A 24,013-nucleotide genomic window follows, 5' to 3' on the forward strand; every position below is an offset into this window, starting at 1 on the left:
ATTCCGGGACGGAATCCTTTTAAGGAGGGGAGACTGTAATGACCCCAATTTTTGGAAATTTTTGAAACCCTTATGAATAGTGTTTTTGCTGAATGAGAAAAATTTTCATGCCACGCTATGTAGGGGTTCTGTTATTGATCTTATGGAATATTATTAGTGCTCTATGTGGTATATAAGTGTATGTAAAGATCGTCAGAATCCAATTCCGAACACTTTGATTTTTCCCGGAAATCCAATAGATACAGAAAGAATTGAGTATAAGGTAACAGGATAAAAAGGATTTAAATTAAAGGATTATAAGAGAGGATCATAAAAGGAATACAATATATTGAGAAAGGTTAAGGGAACCTAAGTAATAAGATCCGGGGTATGATCCCTCAAACGATAAACGAAAACGAAAGTTAAGCGAACCGTATAACAGATCAGCGGTCATTAGGCAAACGATTAGGAAGTTAATCAAGGGGATTAGTGGGGATGATGTCATCCAACCAATAGAAAGAGGACAAGGAGGGGAGGATGACATCATGAGGATGACACAATTATGACATTGGAAGGAAGGAGGTGTGGTTGAATGAGAACCACACAAATTCAAGGGCAACAAGGTAATTGACTAAATCAAACACAAAAAACAAAGCAACCAAGCCATGTAAAATCATTTTCATCAAAATCAAAAAGAACCAAGGCTTGTTCTTGAAGAAGCTCTCGGCTTTTTACTATTCAAAAGAGCAAGAAATTCAAAATCAAAGATCCAAGCTTCCTAAATTGGTGAGTTAATTCCCTAATCATCTTCATGCTTAGTTAGGGCTATATCATGAGTTTAAGCAATCAATTCCTTCTCCATCTTCTTCATTTAATCAAAGAAGAAGACTATGAATAGTGTTTTCAAGTTTTTAACTTGAAGTTTTTCTTGTTTTCCTTGAAGATCCAAGCATTCCTAAGACTTCTCAAAGCTTCTTAAGGCTTCCTAGCTCCTCCCACCACTTCAATGAAGGTATACCATCTCCAAACCCTAGATTCCTATGTATTATAAGATGATTTTGATTAGTAGGATGATATTGTAGCTTGATGTTGTGATTTAGAGTTTGGGATTTGAAATGGTATTGAATTGGAATGGTAAATGTTGTTGTTTTGATTAAAAGAACTTAAGAATGGTTAAAGTTAAGCTTAGGCATAAGTATGAATGTTAAAATTGAATTGGTTAAGGTTGTTATGATGTGATAAGGATGGATGTTGGTTGTATGTTGGATTTGAGGTTGAATTGGGAGGGTTTTGAATGGTTTAAAATATTGGAAATCGCGTAAACATAGCCGTCGTAACATCCGATTTTCTTTGGACTGTTTTTGTGCATAGCATTAGGACCCGAGAACCCCCTGCTAGATTATGACCACTGCCATGTTTAGATAGCTCATGTTACGAGCTTCGTTTTGATATGTAGTTCGTTCGATTCCGATGCACGATTTAGGAGAAACGACCGTTTCAAGTAACGGCGTTTCGCGAACGAAACTTTTCCCCTCGCCTTACTTTGAAACATAGGTTAAAGACCAAAAAGGGTTAATTAATGCATGAAACATTTATGGTAAGTGTGTTAGGAAGTTGGTAAGACACTCGCGAAGGAATCGCCTTAAAACTCGTAAAGGTTAAATTATTAAAAATGGTGGAGCCGAGGGTACCCGGGTGACTTAAGCAAATCAGTAAGCGCAAAACAAGCGTTAGAGTCTAAGTTAGTTAAAGTATAGATTTACAAGTGACTTTGGTTTAATTCCAACTTACTTGTTGTTTATAGGTTACCAGACTCGTCCCGAGCCTTTTATCACCCCAAGTCGCTCAGGCAAGTTTTCTACCCGTTATACTGTTGTTGTGATGTAAATATATGTATATGCATTATCTTGTGATAAGTGCATGATTGTTATTAGCAAATTTTGTGATATATTGGAGCATGCTGATATGGTATATATGCATGTCTGTTTCGTAATCTGGTTATCTATCTGTTGATTTCGATGCTTATAGTTGCATAATACCTATGCTAGAGATAAGCAGTAGTTGCGTATACCCTTAGTATAGGGGACCCAAAGGTGAACATATTTCTAAACCGGGAGTCGATGTTCCTGAGTATAATATATATATTTTTATATATATATGGTTATAGTTTTCCAAACTATTAATCGAATAAGGTTTATTCGATAACTTTTATTTTATTAATTGAATACTATATTGAATATTCATTCGAGGGTTATGACTAAGTTTATTTTATTATTTGAATTTGATTTGAATATTCATTCGAGGGTTATGACTCAGTTTATTTTATTATTTCAATATGATTTGAATATTCATTCGAGGGCTTATGACTCAGTTTATATTATTTAATGATTATTAATTGGATATTCATTTGAGGATGTATGACTCTTTTATTTTATTTAATGAATATTATTTATAATATTCATTCGAGGTATTATGACTCCGCTTATTACTTATAATATTCTTTATTGTATTAAAGAATAAGGTGTCGATAGTCAAACTTATTTTTGATTATTCAAATAAAGATATTACTTTCGTATAAGTATATCTTTGATTAATTGCTATTCAGTCAAGTATAAGTTTTCCAACTTCTATCTCAATTATTCTTTATGGGAATATTATTTAAATAATAATATTCAGATATTTCTTTCATATTGGGACTGATTTATTTTATTAAATCAGCATTACTCCAAACATTCTTAAAAATGTTTTCGAGTCTTCAAAATGAATTTAAAAGGTAGAGAGGATCCCAAAACTTGTTTCCAAATTCAAGATCTTCCATTTTAAGGAGACTTGAATATTCGCTCAAAAATCTTGGGGATCCGGCTCTGTGGTGTATTTTATATTCGCAACATGGTTATTGTTTTGAGAAAACAATTTGATTACTTGCCCAATGTTCGGGAAGTAAGTCCATCTGATTGAGTCGGCATAAGCGACAGGCCGGGGTACGGTCTATAAAGGTGTAAGAGGCTGGGTGGCAGTCCATCCACGCGTGAGTGGCCGGGCAACGGTCTAGCGCGAGGTCCTAATGCGGCCAGGGTGATGACCGGCGAGGAATTCATCCATCTACAGTAGAAAAGGTTACTTATTGGTATCTTTGCCTGATCAGCAAGATATCTGGTTTATGCCAAAACTCTTTTCCTTCAAAATTCATTGGATATTGCAACTCTGTTCATACTTTACATGACAGAGGTTTTCAGGAAATGTATGGGAGATATATATGAATATATTTATATATCGGGACTTAATGAAGTATCTCGTAACTTCATTATTTATAATGATATTCAAAGATTGAATCTATTCAAATCTTGTCTTATAGTCTCATCTATGTGATGAACCTTTGAAACTGATTATAACTTGAACGGGGGTAGTTCAAGTAGTATTTGGGAAATATATAAGTATTCTGGGGTATCTTGTAACTTCATCTTTTAAACTTATATCTAGTTAATGATTGTCTTATGAATGACAAAGATTTTCGGAAAAACGTTGAGACAAGGTTAGATATATGAGATCACCTTGCAATGATATTTTTATATATACAGTTATAAACTGGAACTCTGTGTGTATTATGCATGGAAGAGGACTTCCCATATTTTGAAAAGTATATATGTATATATATATATATACTGAATATTTTGCGACTTCATCGCATTAAGATATCAACTTGGTTCATTTCTTTTGACCAAGACTTTTAAGAGTACTATGAGAAGGCTCATATATTGTTAATCATTATACATATTATTTTGGTGGGCTTGCTGCTCACCCTTGCTTTATTTCTTCATCACACAACAACAGTTAGGAAAGATGGCCAGACTCCAGCAGACCCAGCGCAAACACGTGGGAAGCGTCCCGCGTCTTCCCGTTGATGTTGTAGCTGTTATAGCTGCAGAGGTAGATCTATTATAGATCAGACCATCTACTTTTGAGAATCAATTATGTATAATTATAACTTGTGGCAGATAATGGCAATTAACTGTAAATTTATCAAGTAATCATTTTGGGTTGTAATAACTTTTAAATTGTGGATTCAAAGACTTGTACTTATTTAAATTTCATCTCTGAGACTATAACGGGTTGTGGTGTGTGTTAGTGTGGGGTCACAGCATAAGGTTATTTATTATTAATTAAGTGAAGTGATATTGTGGAAAGAAAGACCGTGACGACCCGGATCCCCGACCCCGGATCTGGGGGTGTTACAATATCTATATATATATATATCCATATATATATCTCTCATACATCTCCTGAAAACCTCTGTCATGTAAAGTATGAACAGAGTTGTAATATCTAATGAATTTGGAAAGAAAAGAATTTTGGCATAAACCCGATATCTTGCTGATCAGGCAAAGATACCAATAAGTAACCTTTTCTACTAGTAGATGGATGAATCCCCCACCGGTCATCACCCTGGTCGTATTAAGACCTTGTGCTGGACCGCCACCCGGCCTCTTACGCGTTGATGGACTGCCACCCAGCCACTTACACTATGATAGACCGTACCCCGGCCTGTCGCTTATGCCGACTCAATTGGATGGGCTTACTTCCCGAACATTGGGCAAGTAATCAAATTGTTTTCTCAAAACATCAACCTCGTTGCGAATACAAAATACACCACAGAGCCGGATCCCTCAGGTTTTGAGCGAATATTTAAATCCCCTTCGAAAGGAGGATCTTAAATATAAAAATGAGTTTTGGGATCCGCCCTAACTTTTAAAAATCATTTTGAAGACTCGAAAACATTTTTAAGAATGTTTGGAGTAATGCTGATTTAATGAATTAAATCAGTCCCAATATATTAGAAAATATCTAAATATTATTAAATAATATGCCCATAAGGATAATCTCTATATAAATAACTTGAAGTAGAAGTTTTAAAACTTATACTTGAAATGAGTATTAAATAACCAAAGATATACTTATACGAAAGTACTATCTTTATTTGAATAATCAAAAATAAGTTTGATTATCGACACCTTATTCTTTAATAAAATAAAGAATATATTTTAGGAAATAATCGGAGTCATAGGTCCTCAAATGAATATTCAAATAATATTCAATAAATAATATAAAGTGAGTCATAAGTCCTCGAATTAATATTCAAGTAATATTCATTAAATAATATAAAGTTATCGAATAAACCTTATTCGATTAATAGTTTTTAAAAACCATATCAATATATATATATATAAATATATATATATATATATATATATCATATACTCGGGAACATCTACTCCCGGTTTTAGAAAAGGGTTCACCTTTGGGTCCCCTATACTCAGGGTATACGCAAGTACTGCTTATCTCTAGCATAGCTATTATACAACTAATAAGCATTTGAACCAACAGATATATAAATCAAGAATACGAAACAAGCATGCATATATACCATATCACATGCTCCAATATATCGCAAGAATTTGCTAATAACAAATATGCATTTATCACAAGATCATGCATAAACACATATACATCACAACAACAGTTATACGGGTAGAAAACTTGCCTGAGTGCTCCCGGATAGACTTAAGCTTTGAGTGGGTCCGATAACCTATGAACAACAACATAAGTCGGAATTAAACCCCGGTCGCTTAAGAAACTAGACTTTAACCATTTAGAGTCCTAATGTTCGCTTTCGCGCTTACTGATTCTCTTAAGTCGCTCGAGTACCCTCGGCTCCACCATTTTTAATAAATCAACCATTACGAGTTTTAAGGCGATTCTTTCGCGAGTGTCTTACCAACTTCCTAATACACTTTACCTAATTGTTTCATACCCCAATTAGTCATTTTGGTCTTTAACATATGTTTGAAGTAAGGCGAGGGGTAATGATTCGTTCGCGAAACGTCGTTACTTAAAACGACCGTTTCTCCTAAACCGTACATCGGAATCAAATGAACCACATATCAAAACGAAGCTCGTAACATGAACTATCTAAACATGGCAATGGTCAAAACCTAGCAGGGAGTTCTCGGGTCCTAATGTTATGAACAAAAGCAGTCTAAAGTAAATCGGACATTGTGATGGCTATGTTTACGCGATTTCCCAATTTTATACCATTCCAATTCAACCACCAATCAATCCCAATTCATTCATACAACCAACATACATCCACACTACATCATAACAGCCCCAATAAACTCAACATTAACAATTTATACTTATTCTTAAACTTGAATTTAAACTATACTTAAGTCCTTTAACTAATCAATAAGATTTCAACATTCAATTCACTACCATTCCAACCCAAACTCTAAACCAACAAGCATCAAGCTACTCTTTTACCATAAAAATCAAAATCATCCTAATATACAAGTAAAGCTAGGGTTTGGAGATGTTATACCTTCCTTGAAGTGATTGGAGTAGCTAGGAAGCCATAAGAAGCCTTGAGATGTCTTAGGGATGCTTGGATCTTAAAGGAAAAACAAGAAAAATCAAGTTAAAAATCTTGAAATCACTATTCATTATCTTCTTCATTGATTTGTTGGAGAAGATTGTGAATGATTTGGAGGCTTAAACTTATAGAATAGCCATAACTATGCATAAGGAGTACTAGATAATTATCTTACCAATTTAGGAAGCTTGGAACTTGAATTTTGAAAATTCTTCTTCTTGAAATGAATAAAAGCCGAGAGCTCCTTGGTTGACGAAGAAATGCTTTTATGTTTTGATTTGTTTTGTTTTGGTTGGTTGATTTTCTTTTGATTTGTTTTGGTTAATTACCTTTTTAACCTTGAACTTTTTGTGGTTTTAAATCATCCAACAATTCCTTCCCTTATGTCATCCTTATGTCATCATGTGATGTCACCCTCCCCTCTTTGTCCTCTTCTCATTGGTTGGATGACATCATCCCCTCTAATCTCTTTGATTAGCTTCTAATTACTTGGCTAATGACCGCTGATCTGTTATACGGTTCGCTTAACTTTCATTTCGTTTATCGTTTGAGGGATCATACCCGGGATCTTATTACTTGGGTTCCCTTAATCTTTCTCAATACATAATATTCCTTTTATGATCCTCTCTCATAATCCTTGAATTTAAATCCTTTTAATCATGTTACCTTATACTCAATTCTTTCGGTATCTGGTGGATTTTCGGGAAAAATCAAAGTGTTCGGAATTGGATTCTGACGATGTTTACATACACTTATATACCATATAGAGTACTAGTAAAATCTCAGAATATCAATAACAGAACCCCTACATAGTGTGGCATGAAAAGTTTTCTTATTCAGCATAATCTGCAAAATCACTATTCATAAGGGTTTCAAAAATTTCCAAAAATTGGGGTTATTACATTTGCTGGAAACCTAGCTCGCACTTTGGATTGAGGGACTTCACTATCATCCATATCCTTTTTAACTATAAAATATATAAAAAAAGATTCGCAAGAGTGAGCTAACTAGCTTAGCAAGTCATACTAACGATAACTGAGGTTAAACAATGATCAAACGAGATGATTCAGAGGAATCAAGTTTCTTTTTAACTAATCATTAGAATCGGATATTCATTTTAAATTTTTAAAACCAAGGTTAGGTTGCTGATCAGTCACGCACTAACCCCGAGCAAAGCACACAGCTCTGCTCTACGAACTGGATCCAAGGCACACATTGGCCTAATTCGACCACGAATCTGGTCTGACCACGAATCTGGTCCATATAAAGAAAACTATCCAATTCTAAAGCAGTTCCATAGGATAAACAATATAACTCAATAAATAAAGATCATAATTAATAGCAATAAAACATTTTTATAAGAGCATGGTGAAAATTCATGGGTACCACGAGGGTATAAAAGAAATGGCCTTCATCCTATAGGAGAATCGAGTATTAGAGGAACAATGATTTTATAAGGTTTAGTTCTTTGATGTCACAAGGTATGGTTGAGTATAAAAGTTTATGTAGGTTCAAATAATTTTGTTCCAGTGTTTGGTATATGATGGGTATATATATTTGTAGAGTAGTATCGTATTTGTGTGGTTTAGTATCTGGTAAACCAACAAGATATTGTTCACAAAGAATGAGGTTTATGGCTCAAAAATCAAATGATGTGGCTCAGGTTCAAGGCTGAAGGATTCAAAGTACTTTCAATATAAAACAGAGCTATTTGAATACTTAACAATATGTCACGACAGAATTTAGAAATATTTACATTATATCTTAGAAAAAGTTTAAAAGTACTTGCCTTGCAGGGCTTTACAACTATTATTGATCGACTCTGAGCTGATTCTGACGCTCAGGATTTAACGTCCAACCACTAGATCACATTGGATTCGACTTCGACACTCAGGTTTTTCTGTTGAAACTCTACAGAGCTCGTCGACTGACTACTAGGTCATCTTTAGCCCAACGTCCACTTTCGGTTTCCCGACTAGAACCTACAAGGTTAAAATACCCTATGTTAGACGTCCATGTACGCTTGACATATCCTCAATACCAACCCTACCCAAACGACAACAATCCCGACTCGTACTCAGGTACATTACTATAGTTTACGCAACATACAGGATTCACATACTCAAATCTCGATTCAATATTCGTTTTCAGAAAACACATATACTCATCGTTTTAGGAAACAAATTGTCCCTTATATTTTACGGAATATTTATTTAGAACTATATAACTATTTACATTCGACTAGTAGTTCCGATATGTTACAGGGTATGTTCCCAAAAATCGGACAGTGCTTCCTTTGCTTATCGGACTACCCATCGAATACAATCGACGTCAAACCAATCCACCAGTATCACAACAACCATCCGAATACAACCCCCAACCACTGCTTCAAACCAACAATATCAATCAAAATCCATACACTTTTAAATTCCAACCCAATCACAATTATTAATTATTACTCGTATTTTATTATCATTTTTTTATTTTCAAATTATTAGGACTCAGAATTAATCATCACAGTCCACCGTCGGCGGTAAAATTCGCGGGTACCCGATTCGTTTCGGGTTTCCAATGTGTATTTCACCGATTACGAAATTAATTTCCCGAAAGCAATTATTTATTTCATAAAATTTAATCAATTAATTCCTGCAAAATAAAATTAAAATATCAAAACCCACTACACACAATCAGCCTTAACATTAGTGGCCCAAACACCTTAACAGGCCCAATAACACAGTCCAACAGAGAAACAGGGGAGCACAGGGACACAGCCAACAAACACGGGCAACAAACATGGCCACCACCGCACACACAACATACACTAACACACGTATACAACACACACACTTCACATGCACACACACAGTATCACACACACACACGAACACATGTATACACACACAACATATATATAACCAAACGGAAGCCACCAAGCCTCACCGGAATTGGGCGGTGGCTGATCACTGGAAAAAGAAACAGGTGACAGGAACCGAAGAGAAACAGGGGAGGGAAGAGTGAACAGAGCACCGGGATAGAAACACATAGAAAAGAAAAGATTGAGACGAGAGAGAGATTTCGAGGAGAGAAAGGAGAGATTCCAGGGAGATGCGAATGAGAGAGAGAGAGACAAAGAGTTGGGATGTTTATCCCCAAAACAAATAAACTGACTCAGCCTCCTATTAACCAAAACAAAACACGTGTCCTTGTATCGCATTATATAATTCCTAATTCGTTTCTCTGATAATTTAACGTATCAACGGTACTTTTAAAATTTATCAAAAAAATTGAAATTTTAATACCAAAAATCTCTAAATATTCAAAAGTTATTGAATTAAAATTTTCATAATTTTTAAACCATTTTTTGAATCGCACTTTATACCCGCATTTCACAATTAATGAACCGAGCTACACTTAAAATAGATTTAGAATATCACGAAAATAGTCTTAAAATGTTACAAATATCCTGAAGTTTATAAAAACATAAATTTCATAATTTTAAAATAATTCCTGAAACACAATTTATACCCGCTTTTAACAATTAAACGAATCAACGCGCGGGTGAAATTAATCCCAAAAATTTCCAATATAATTTTAAAACTCTCGGAATATTCCAAACTTAAATAAATATGAGTTTCATAATTTTTGAAGAATTATGAGGATACTTGTCAAGCATATCTGACTCTAATTCCCAAGTAGACTCTTCTACTCGAGGATTTCAAACGTACTCACTATAGATATACATTCATTTTCAAGGACTCGCCTTTAAAGATCAAGAATTTGGATCGATCACTATATGCAGAACAAACTTGGACAAGAGCCCATTGGCTCCTAATCAATCACTTGATTCAAATCAGATACTTATCGCATTAACAGTGACACGCAGAATACATTATATGTATACACTGTTGTGACGGTAACATCAACTCATGAACAACTTTATCTATATTTATCAATACCTCGAATGGTTCACTAATTTTAGGACTTAACCTGTCCCTTCTACTCAGACTTGTCCAGTCTCTTTCAAGATGAAACTTGTACTAACACTACTGGTCCTATTTCTATACTCATACTCTCTCTCGATACAATTTCGCCTTCTTTCTTTGTCTACTCCGAGCTGCTTTAATCAATATCACTATGCCCTTGGTGTGCTGAATCAACTTAGAATTTGACAACTTCCTTTCTCCCATTTTATTTCAATAAAGTGGGGACCTACACTTGCGTCCACATAAGGCTTGGTAAAGTGGCATTCTAAAGCTGACATTGATGATAAATGATCATCCCAATTTTCCTTAAAATTCAACCTCTCAACATACCTTATATTTCCTGAATCGCTTCCTCACTCTGACCCTTTGTTTAAGGATGATAGGCGGTGCTCAATTTCAACTTAGTTTCCAAACATTTAAACATATCTTAGTTGTTTCTATCAGTTAAGAGTGAAAAGTAATCTCATATATTCACTTTTTATCACCTTTAGGTACTTGAACTTCATATTCCACTTTTTTTCTAATTCTTTTATTAACTCCTCAGGGGTCTTAATTACATCCAATCCTTTCTTTCTGCACAAGGCATCTGTTACCATACGGATTTGTTTAGGTAGTTGTTAACGGATTAATCAGAATCTTTTATTAACCTCTGTCAAAATTTCAAACTTGAAAACTCAACGTATAGCTACTTTCCTTCTAATCTTTGGGGAAAAATCCTTGGGCGTCTCACACAGACTCTCTTATTCTCTGAATAGCTGAAGATGTTATCAATAAATACAATTCACTTATCTGAGTACTCTTTATACAACATGTTCCCTAATTCCTTATAGGTAACTGATACACTTGTTATTTCATATAATATCACCCGAGCTTGCAATGCTCATAACTCACTTTAATCGTAATCTTTGTTATGTTCTCAGGTTGAATCTTAAGTTATTCCTCGAGACATAACACACTTCTTGAATTAGGTCTCATAAGTAATCAATTCTTTATAGGGTCTCCCTTCTTCTTATTCGTTGTTTTGTTAAACTCCCGATAATCAGTACATACTCTTATAATTTTATTCCTTTTCTCCCTTAACATCACTGGTACACTTAACGATTCGCTTCTTGTAAAACCACTCCCTGGGTCTGCCTTATTCACTAGGCCTCCAATATTTTGCCATAATTCGTTGACATGTCCAACACTTCCTAATCCATCTTGAAAATTCCTTCTTATACCTGGTTATCACTATTTTTCTTTAAATTTCCGTATATCTTGGCATTTCTTCAATAAATTAAATACTTTATATTGTGAATTCCCTGTGGGATCTCATTTCTTAATCCTTCTACTTGTAGCATCCAAGTGCTGGAAGAAAACCTGGGGATATCGTGATTATTTTCCTGGGTGCATAAATTTCCTCTTACTAACTACTAACATCTTGATCCATTATCTTCTATTGACATCTTATTTTTCCCTTCACAACTTTGACTGAAAGGTCATACTATCCATCCTTGTTCCTTTTGGATTATGAACTTTAACTTCCAATTCCAACTTCTAAAATTCCATAGTTAATTCTGCAGGTGCAGTCTCTATGTTCGTTCTTTCCTTTTTGCTTATCGCTTGCCACTACATTTGCTTTTCCTCGTGAATACATACTTCAAACTACCAGACTTTATCAGAATGTGGTTTAGGGGGACGTACCCATTCGCCGCGTGGGGAACCGGGTGAACTTGGCAAGAGTTCTTATTATCTTAGTGAACTTATTATCTTAACGTCACATCATCTCTGAGGTTTATAACGCTTAGCTCTGATACCATTTCTGTAACACCCCCAAATCCGGGGTCGGGGATCCGGGTTGTCACGAGTTCCATTTCCCTTAATAACACCCAATCTTAATAAACAATCAACTACTCTGTACTGTGACCCCACAATAAACACACACACCACAAGTTATAGTCTCAGAGATGAATATCCAAAAGTAACACGAATCATTTTATTCCAAAATTATATGCCATTACACCTTAAAAGGGTTTCTGAATAGATTTACATTTCTTTGCCATTATTACAATTGATAAAGATACATAAGTCTGGTACATCAAAAGTTGAAAGCCTAGCCTATTGGTAGTTCCTACCTCAGCTACAGCGACATCAACGCCTATAGGAAACTGCGGAACGTTTCCTATCCGCTCGCGAATTGGGAGCTTGGTCCTGTTCATCTTTTTTATCTGTTGTTGTGTGATGAGAGAAGAAAGCAAGGGTGAGCAGCAAGCCCACCAAAATAATATGTATAATGATTAACTATATATGAGCCTTCTCATAGTACTCATGAAAGTCTTGGTCAAAAGAAATGGACCAAGTTTGATATCTTAATGCGATGAAGTCGTAAAATATTCAGTATATATACATATATACTTTTCAAAATCTTGGAAGTCCTCTTCCATGCATAATATACATAGAGTTCCAGTTTATAACTGTATAAAACTATCGTTGCAAGGTGATCTCATATATCTAACCTTGTCTCAACGTTTTTCTGAAAATTTTTGACATGCATAAGATAATCATTTGCTAGATATAAGTTTAAAAGATGAAGTTACAAGATACTCCAATATACTTATATCTTTTCCAAATACTACTTGAACTACCACCGTTCAAGTTATAATTAGTTTCAAAAGTTCATCACATAGATGAGACTACAGGACAAGATTTGAATAGATTCAATCTTTGAACATCATTATAAATAATGAAGTTACGAGATACTTCATTAAGTCCCGATATATATACACCTATATATATATACATTTCATACACTCCTTGAAAACCTCTATTATGAAAATTATAAACAGAGTTGCAATATCCAATGAATTTGGAAAGGAGAAAACCTTGGCATAAACCTGATATCTTGCTGATCAGGCAAAGATACCAATAAGTAACCTTTTCTACTAGTAGATGGACGAATTCCCCACTGGTCATCACCCTGGCCGCAATAGGACCTTATGCTGGACTGCCACTCAGCCACTTACGTATTTGATGGACTCCCACTGAGCCACTTACACTTTCATGGATGCCCACTGAGCCCATGTTGCTTATGCCGACTCAATAGATGGACTTACTTCCCGAACGTTGGGTAAGTAATCAATTCATTTATCAAAAGAGCAACCTCGTTGCGAATATAAAATACCCACAGAGCCGGATCCCTCTGGTTTTGAGCGAGTATTTAAATCCCCTTTAAAAGGAAGATCTTAAATATATAAAAATGAGTTTTGGGATCCGCTCTAACTTTTAAAAATCATTTTAAAGACTCGAAAACACTTTAAAGAGTGTTTGGAGTAATGCTGATTTAATAAAGTAAATCAGTCCCAATATATTAGAAAATATCTGAATATTATTATTTAAATAATATTCCCAAAAAGAATAATCTTTATACAAATAATTGAGGTAGAAGTTGTAAAACTTATACTTGAAATGAGTATTAAATAACCAAAGATATACTTATACGAAAGTACTATCTTTATTTGAATAATCAAGATAAGTTGGATTATCGACACCTTATTCTTTAATAAAATAAAAAATATATCTCAGCAAATAATCGGAGTCATAGATCCTTAAATGAATATTCAAATAATATTCATTAAATAATATAAACTGAGTCATAAGCCCTCGAATGAATATTCAAATAATATTCAATAAATAAAATAAAAGGAGTCATAAGCCCTTGAATGAATATTCGTAATAATATTCATAAAATAAAATAAAAGGAGTCATAAGCCATCGAATGAATATTCGTAATAATATTCATTAAATAAAATAACAGGAGTCATAAGCCCTCGAATGAATATTCGTAATAATATTCATTAAATAAAATAACAGGAGTCATAAGCCCTCGAATGAATATTCGTAATAATATTCATTAAATAAAATAACAGGAGTCATAAGCCCTCGAATGAATATTCGTAATAATATTCATTAAATAAAATAACAGGAGTCAAAAGCCCTCGAATGAATATTCGTAATAATATTCATTAAATAAAATAACTTGAGTCATAAGCCCTCGAATGAATATTCGTAATAATATTCATTAAATAGAATAAAAGTTATCGAATAAACCTTATTCGATTAATAGTTTTGAAAACTATATCAATATATATATATATATTTAAATATATATATATATATAATATACTCGGGAACATCGACTCCCGGTTTTAGAAAATGTTCACCTTTGGGTCCCCTATACTAAGGGTATACGCAACTACTGCTTATCTCTAGCATAGGTATTATGCAACTATAAGCATTGAAATCAACAGATAGATAACCAGATTATGAAACAGACATGCATATATATACCATATCAGCATGCTTCAATATATCGCAAAATTTGCTAATTAACCAACATGCATCTATCACAAGATAATGCATATACATTTATACATCACAACAACAGTATAACGGGTAGAAAACTTGCATGAGTGCTCCCGGATAGACCTAAGATTAGAGTGGGTCCGATAACCTATGAACAACAACATAAGTCAGAATTAAACCCCGGTCGCTTAAGAAACTAGACTTTAACCATTTAGAGTCATAACGTTCGCTTTCGCGCTTAACGATTAACTTAAGTCGCTCGAGTACCCTCAGCTCCACCATTTTTAATAAATTAACCATTAAGGGTTTTAAGGTGATTCTTTTGCGAGTACCTTACCAACTTCCTAATCCACTTTACATAATTGTTTCATACTCCAATTAGTCATTTAGGGTCTTTAACCAATGTTTCAAAGTAAGGCGAGGGGTAATGGTTTGTTCGCGAAACGCCGTTACTTAAAACGGTCGTGTCTCCTAAACCGTACATCGGAATCAAACGAACCACATATCAAAACGAAGCTCATAACATGAACTATCTAAACATGGCAATGGTCAAAACCTATCAGGGAGTTCTCGGGTCCTAATGTTATGAACAAAAGCAGTCTAAAGTAAATCGGACATTACGACGGCTATGTTTACGCGATTTCCCAATTTTATACCATTCCAATTCAACCACCAATCAATCCCAATTCATTCATACAACCAACATCCATCCAAAACACACTACAACAGTCCCAACACCTAAAGTTCTTCCAATTTATGTTATTCTCATCATGAATTTAAACTATACTTAATTCCTTTAACAAATCAACAAGATTCAACATTCATTTCACTACCACTCCAACCCAAACTCTAAACAAACAAGCTTCATGTTTCACATATACTATATCAATTATAACCATTCCTAAATACTCAAAACTAAAGTTAGGGTTTGGAGTTTATTCCTTCTTGAAGCTTCTTAACACAACCCAAGAGCTTTGAATGCCTAAAGAACCTTGATCCTTGCTTGTATAACCTTAAACTTTCATAAAATTTCAAGAAAACTAAAGTTATTTTTTGAAAGTTACTATTCACCATCTTCTTCCTTGATTTATAAAAAAAGATTGGCTTGGAATTAGAAGCTTAAACTTATAGGAAGTATGTAACTATCCATGGGGAAGCTTAGATAAATACCTTGCCAAATAGTAAGTGGTGGTGCTTGGATCTTCATTTTTGATAAAAAGAAGTCGAGAGCTTCCTTGAAGAAATGGAGTGTTTTGTGTTTTTTTGTTGTTATAATTTGTTTTTGGCTTGGTTGATCCACCTTGTTTGTTTAATTAACTTTTTACCATGGTAAAGAATGAATGGTCCACAATCAACCAACCAATCCCTCCTTTTTGTCATGCTTAAGTCACCATGCTTATGTCATCTTCCACACTTTTCTTCTTCTTGTTGGTGTGATGACATCATCATCCACTAACCCCTTGATTAACTCCTAATTGCTTGCCTAATGACCGCTGATCTGTTATACGGTTCGCTTAACTTTCGTTCTCGTTTATCGTTTGAGGGATCATACCCGGGATCTTATTACTTGGGTTCCCTTTAACCTTTCTCAATACATTATATTCCTTTTATGATCCTCTATTAAAATCCTTGAATTTAAAACCTTTTTATCCTGTTACCTTATACTCAATTCTTTCGATATCTGGTGGATTTTCGGGAAAAATCAAAGTGTTCGGATTTGGATTCTGACGATATACCACATAGAGTACTAATAATATCTCGGAAGATCAATAAAAGAACCCCTACATAGTGTGGCATGAAAAGTTTTCTCATTCAGCATAATCTGCGAAATCACTATTCATAAGGGTTTCAAAAATTTCCAAAAATTGGGGTTATTACAAGTTGGAATAAAATTTATGGTATCTTGATAACGGAGCATGTAGTCACATGACCGGGGAACAATCAAGTTTTGCTAGCCTACATCGAAGTGTGGGCGGCCAAGTCAAGTTTGGAGATGGCTCCATTGTTGAAATTGAGGGTTAAAGCTCAATCAATTTGAGATGAAAAAATGCAGAAGTCAGAACGTTAAAAGAGGTATATTATATTCCCTCCTTGCATAGTGATATATTTAGTCTTGGGCAATTTGTTGAAGAGGGATATATTATAATGCTCAAAGGGGAACACTTGTGGGTTCGTTATAAGCAAGATAATTTATTGATAAAAGTAAAACGCTTTTTCAATAGGTTATATAAGATCATAATATATATATATGTGAGTCAAAGTGTTAAATGGCATGAATTGAAAGTATAAACTGGTTGTGGCACTCTTGTCTTGATCATGTCAATTTTAAGGCCTTGAAGATGATGTCCACAACCAATATGGTGCAAGGGATGCTTGTTGTCAGCCAGCCGGATGAAGTATGTACAAGGTGCCTAATGGGCAAACAGACCGGGAAAACGTTCCCGACTCAATCAAAGTTTTCAGCTACATTACCACTTGAATTGGTGCACGGTAATTTTTGTGGTCCTATTACACTGTGCACCTCTGTAGGTAACAATTATATTTTCAATTGGTTGATGATTTTAGTCGAGTTATGTGAACTTATTTCTTAAAGAATAAAAGTGATAAATTTGATGCCTTTAAAAAGTTCCGTGTGCTGGTAGAAAATAGTCGAAAAAGGAAGATAAGAAATTTTAAGTCTAACAATAGAGGAGAATTCACTTTGAAAGAATTTATAATGTATTATGAGGAATTTGGAATCAGCCGCCATTGAAAATGATGAGTCTTAAATCCACGAAGACTCTAGGAAATTCATTGGATGCACATGGAAAAATTGGAGATACTGATGGTGTGTTGTGCATATGTTGTGTACTTGATGATGACATAAACAAAACACCTAAGTAGATTTTACTTAGTGAAATAATGTAGCACTCGACGGATAAGAATTATAGTCCCGACGGATAACTCATTATAGTTCCGACGGATGATGACTTATTATCCATCTAGTGAGTAGCTTATGTAATAATGAGTCTGTAGCACATTTCTGCATACACCTTTGTATAGATTATGTAGTAGCAAATAAGTCATGTTGACTTTAACTAGATATGCAGAATAGGTTGATTAATTGTACATAAATGATGTCTTGTAATTCTGCATAAGTGAAATGAAGTCAAGTGCCAAAATAGCTACCGACAGACGATTAACAAAGCCATCGACAGATGATTAACAAAGTCATCGACGAATGATCAAATGGCTATCAACGGATGTTTAATATAGCAGTCGACGGATGATCAATAAAGCCATCAACGGATGATCATAAAGTCGACGGATGATCATGTACCCAACAGATAAAGAATTCAAACATCAGTTGACAGTGACAACTGGTCACATGCGTCGGGATGTATGCAAATGAAATGAGGAAGCCTATTAACTGGGTAATAGAGAACAAAGTAGCAAAGCACAAAAACTGATAGTTTTTATAATGATTTCTCAACAGATGAAATTATGTAACAACTTATCCTTCACGCCTTGAACGACCACGAATCGATATTATATCATCCATATTAGGTACTTCAATAGAGTTCTTAACACAAATTTTTTAACATATTCCATTTTCATAACTCGAACCATAGTCATAGCATTTATAATATTTTTAGTGTTTTGTTTTAAAGTTTAACTATCTCAATTTTGAATCATTCGATATAATATATACAAAATAATATGTAAATATTTAATTTCATTAATCTAAATAATATATAATTACCGTCTTTTATAAGTTATTTTTAGAAAATAATAAAATTATAAATGTATAATTAGTCCGTGCATCGCACGGATTATAAACTAGTTGATAGTTATCCATAAAATAGTGGATTTGTAGAAGTGACCTAGTTTACAATCAGAACATCGAGCAAGATCGGGTTAGCAACTTATTCCACAGTCTTCTCCTGCTAAATTTTAGCACTAAGGTATTGCATAAACTCATTTCATTTGTTATTTTCAACATTTACGTATATAGAACTCCTATTTTGTGTTGATTCACCTTCCATGAATTATTGTTTATTTTTCAAAGAATGACTACTAAAACTATGCTTACGTGTTCGAAGATTTATTTTGTTTAGGATTATCACCCACTACTTAATGGAAGAGAAGTTAGTTAATTCTTGATTGTGCCCAATAGGTGTTTGATACAAGTTCCCTAAGAACAATTTTAATTGACTTGGTGTTAAACTAGAAGTACGTACTGCTTATCGATTTATATTCGTATCATTTAGCTATGATAACGTTGAGTTACAGGGCAGTGCTGACAGGCTTCATTTTTAAAATATTTTTGGTTTTTTAATAGAGATAAATTCCGGTGCGTACTTAGTGGAGGGACACAAATACTTAGTGTATTTTAATGATAGAATTGGTTTTTTCTTTAATGAAGTTGTGTAATTACAGTCTATAGATGTATCCTTGGTGCATTAACATTAAAAAGCCTTTGTACTCAGTACTTAGGAGTATAAAACTCTTCTTAATTTGATTAGATATCTATATATGAACAAAATAGATAGTCCCGGACTTAGGTTCTTAAGCTGAATTGATAATGGAGCGCCATTAGTTATCGGAAGATGCAGCATTTAAACTACAAGAAGGAATACAGTTGTTGCTCTCGCAATGGTCTTCTCTTCAAGTTGCGGTCGAGCAGTTACCTGTTGATCTCTTTTCATGGTTCACCAAGTCAAAAGTTATATTTTTACAAACTCATTAATGAAAAATTTATTCGACTTATGTGTTTTCAACTTACAATTGTAGTGGGCAGGATTCTTTACTTTCTTTTACTGCCTCCATGCAGCAAATTGTTATGTTGTCTTACGCACGTGAAGTATTAAATACTTCCTCTAGGAGCTTGAATATGTAAGAGCAGAGGTTGCTCTGTTGTAGTACTAGATATGGAACTTGATATTCTACTTTTTTAGTTTGCAAATGTATTATTTTGTACATAACTAATTATCTCGCGATTACTTTGTTGATTATGTTCTTTTTATTGTGGGCAGGGCCTATTTATATTGATGATTTGGAGAACATGCTTGATGACTTTATGCTTTCTCTTAACACTGAACATGATGATGGCAGCATTGAGGAGGTACTTTCCCTTTCATCATCTCAACATTTTATTCTTTTGTTGGCGCAGGTTTGATAGACTACTAAACTATACTGTAATCTGATGAGCACCTAGCCTTGTTGTATATTGGTCCTATGTTTTTTCTAAAAGAACTTTTAAAACAAAAATATGGTCTAGATTCTCTGTAGAACAAATTTATATTTTTAGATTGTTAGGAGTGTATAAGGGTTTGTACCAGTTCTTTTTTTCCAGAAATTGTTTGTTTTAGATCTTTTACCCCTGAAATAGCTAATTCTTCTGTTTATCTAGTAGGGATAATTTTGTGTTTAAAGTTATACCACAATTCATCAGATTAAATGTCATAGTTCTTTATGCATGATTGGTAAATGGTTATAATCCACTATGAAACCTATAATATGTCAGCCTGTACAGTTTTAGCCCTGAATGATTATCTTAGTTAAAACGACCATAAACTACATATAATAGACGAGGTGACCCTTATATTTGCCAATTTGTTTTGAATTTCCTGTTTCAAACCCCCTGAAATAGCTAATTCTTCTATTTATCTAGTGGGGATAATTTTGTGTTTAAAGTTATACCATAATTCATCAGATTAAATATCATAGTTCTTCATGCATGATTGGTAAATGGTTATAATCCACTATGAAACCTATAATATGTCAGCTTGTACAGTTTTAGCCCTGAATGATTATCTTAGTTAAAACGACCATAAACTACATATAATAGACGAGGTGACCCTTATATTTGGCAATTTGGTTTGAATTTCCTGTTTCAAATGAGTGACTTAGCTCTAAGTGGTCTTCCTAACAGTAGATCAACTGTTTTGAAAAAATTGTGCCTGCAAATGGCTAATTCGCTTCTAAATGAATCAAGGTCCAATTTTTCCCATAAACATAGTTCATGGTTCAAAGCGTACAAGTTGACATACCTCAGGGTCCATTGTATCATTGCCTTTATGTATTCTGTTCTATGCATAAGCATTTAAAGAAGTGGTACTCTTTTCACAGAATTTTTCAACAAGTATCTGTTCATTAAACATCATAGAACTTGCACTTTTTGCAATTGATGTGCATATTTTGCGTACTTTGTCCTACCCTTTCAACAAGTATATGTTCATTGAACATCATAGAACATGCACTTTTTGCCATTATTGTGCATTTTTTGCGTACTTTATCCTACCCTCACTCTGGATTACTTCAATTTTCATGACCAGATATCTGAAAAATTAATGATAATGCACGAAGAATGTTTGGAAGGTAATTTTATGTCTATTGAAAGACTTAGGGATGCTCCCAGAGTTTCTGTTCCACAAATTAAACAGGTAATTTTAGTCTTCTTCATAATGTAAGGTCATTTACTTGTTTTCCATGGAAACATGGTTCATACTTGAGTAGAACTATATATTGTCCTGTAGTTATGTTTGTGCGAGCTAACAAGCGATTAAGTAGGCACATTATCATGCATCTGTGTTTAGGATGATTGTACAAGTGCCCAGGTGCTCCCTTCTTTTGCATGATATGTAGTTATAGTTCAAGAAACCATTATGGAAGCTCTCACATTGCCAACAATTTCAATAAAACAACACAGAAAGGACAAACAATTGAATTCCTTTCTTTTAACCTTTGAGCAATACGTATGTTACATTTCTTAGTAAATTACGATAGTTTCAATTATTTATATGCTAAATATCTGATTTATATATATGTATAATCATTATTAACATCTAATGAGACAATTGATTACTTCAATAACATGCATTTATAATTATTCAAAAATTAAAATTATGTAATAAATAAATTGCAATAATTTATATATGGTATTCACATTATCACTGACAAAAAATCCATATATTTTTTACGGAACCGAGTATAAATCATGGTTGTAACATAAAAATAAATTATATATTGTAAAGACTTATTATTGACATTCACGATTTTTTTTTCAAGAATTCAAAAGAAAAATGGTAATTATATCGTTATTTAAACCATCTTCTTTTGACTTTGTAATCTTGGTAATATATAAACCAAGCAGTAGCAAATAGAAACTAAGATCTGAGATACAAAAAGTGAGAAACATTTGTAAGCAGAAATATTAGCATTTCTCTGTATTCTCAGTAGTTCAAATTTGTAAGCAGCTGTGAGCATTCTTGCACACAGAGTTCTCTCGATATAATATATATCTCTGGTGGAATTGTTTAAATCCACCATAAAGTTTTTAAAGACTCTTGTTTTTAATTACTTATATTTTGATTCAATTAAGTTTTTATTCCGCATTGTGCTAATCAAAACACTTATATTTGTATTCGAGTTTGAACATTTTTATTTTAAGAAAAAGGTTCAAGAATTCCATTCAACCCCCTTCTGTAATTCTTGCTATATTGTTAAGGGATTAACAATTGGTATCAGAGCAAGCTCTTAATCTACAAAGAGTTTAAATATCAAAACAATTCAGCAAGATGAAGAAGAAGGATGTTGGAGTCAAGATTCCTTTTCTAGATAAAGATAATTACCATCATTGGAAGGTAAAGATGTATCTTCATATGCTTTCTCAAGATGAGGCTTATGTGGACTGCATAGAAAGAGGCCCTCATGTTCCAATGAGAGCTGCAACAGGATACGAGCCATCAGTTCCCAAGCCAAGGCATGAATGGTCTGATCCTGACATTGAACAAGTCAGGAAGGATAAAAAGGCCATGAATATTCTGTTTAATGGAGTTGATGCAGACATGTTTGACAACATTATCAACTGCAAAACTGCCAAGAAAGTCTGGGATACTATACAGATAATCTGTGATGGCACTGAACAAGTTAGAGAAAATAAGATGCAGCTCTTGATTCAGCAATATGAGCATTTTCACAATGAGGAAAGTGAGTCTCTCACTGACATTTTTAGTAGGTTTCAAAAACTACTAAATGCTCTTAAGTTGCATGGAAGAGTCTATCAGACTAAAGACTCTAATCTGAAATTCCTTAGATCTCTTCCAAAGGAATGGAAACCAATGACAGTCTCATTGAGAAACTCACAAGATTATAAGGAGTTTACTTTGGAGAGACTGTATGGCATCCTGAAAACCTAAGAGCTTGAAATAGAGCAGGATGAAAGGATGGAGAGAGAAAAGAAGAAAGGAGGATCCATTGCACTAGTTGCTGATCTGGAAAAGGAGAAGGAAGTGAAGATGGAAGCTGTTGAATCAACTGCTAAGGTCTGTGAGAACAAGGGCAATGGGCTTGTAGTAGAAAATGAAGATTCATTGAGCCAAGATGACATGGAGGACGTTGATGAGCACCTAGCATTTCTTTCCAGGAGATTTGCCAAGCTCAAATTCAAGAAGAACTTTGGAGCAGCCAAGCCAAATAGAAACATGGTGGATAAGTCAAAATTCAAATATTTCAAATGTGGCTTGGCAGGGCATTTTGCCAATGAGTGTAGAAAGTCAGATTCCAGTAAGAAAAAGTTTGAGTCTGTGGATTATAAGCAAAAATACTTTGATCTACTCAAATAAAAGGAAAGGGCTTTTATTACACAAGAAAATGACTGGGCAGCAGATGGTTTAGATGAAGATGAAGATGTCAGCTATGTCAATCTAGCCCTAATGGCCAAGTCTGATGAGACAGAGACAAGCTCCTCAAGAAATCAGGTAATTACTACAAACCTTGCATATTTATCTAAAGCTGAGTGTAATGATGCCATAAATGACATGTCTACAGAATTATATCATTTATGTGTTACACTTAAGTCTCTTACTAAAGAAAATGCTAAAATCAAAGAAAATAATTTCTTTTTTAAGTGAGATGAATAATGTGCTTGAGTCTCAGTTTGTTGATTTTGAGAAATTAAGAATTGAGTGTAAGATTGCCAAGGAGGAATTAACCGAGTCCTTGAAAAAGGAAGAGATTTTAAAGAAGCAGCTCGAGCGTGAACAAGAGGTGATTAAAGCATGGAAGTCATCCAGGGATGTCCATGCTCAAATCACCAAAGTTTAAGGAATTGAGTCTTTCTGTGATGAAGCCTGGAAAAAGAACAAAGAGAAACTAGAACCTAATTTGGTAGATGGACTGCTAACAGATGTAGACTCGACGGATGATGAGGACTATCCGTCGTATAACAAAAAGTGTTATCCGTCGAATGATGAAAATCCTCATCCGTCGGCTGTGAGCAAGCCCATTAGCAAAGCCAAAC

Source organism: Apium graveolens, chromosome 2, assembly GCF_009905375.1.
Source record: "Apium graveolens cultivar Ventura chromosome 2, ASM990537v1, whole genome shotgun sequence".
NCBI classification, from domain to species: domain Eukaryota; kingdom Viridiplantae; phylum Streptophyta; class Magnoliopsida; order Apiales; family Apiaceae; genus Apium; species Apium graveolens.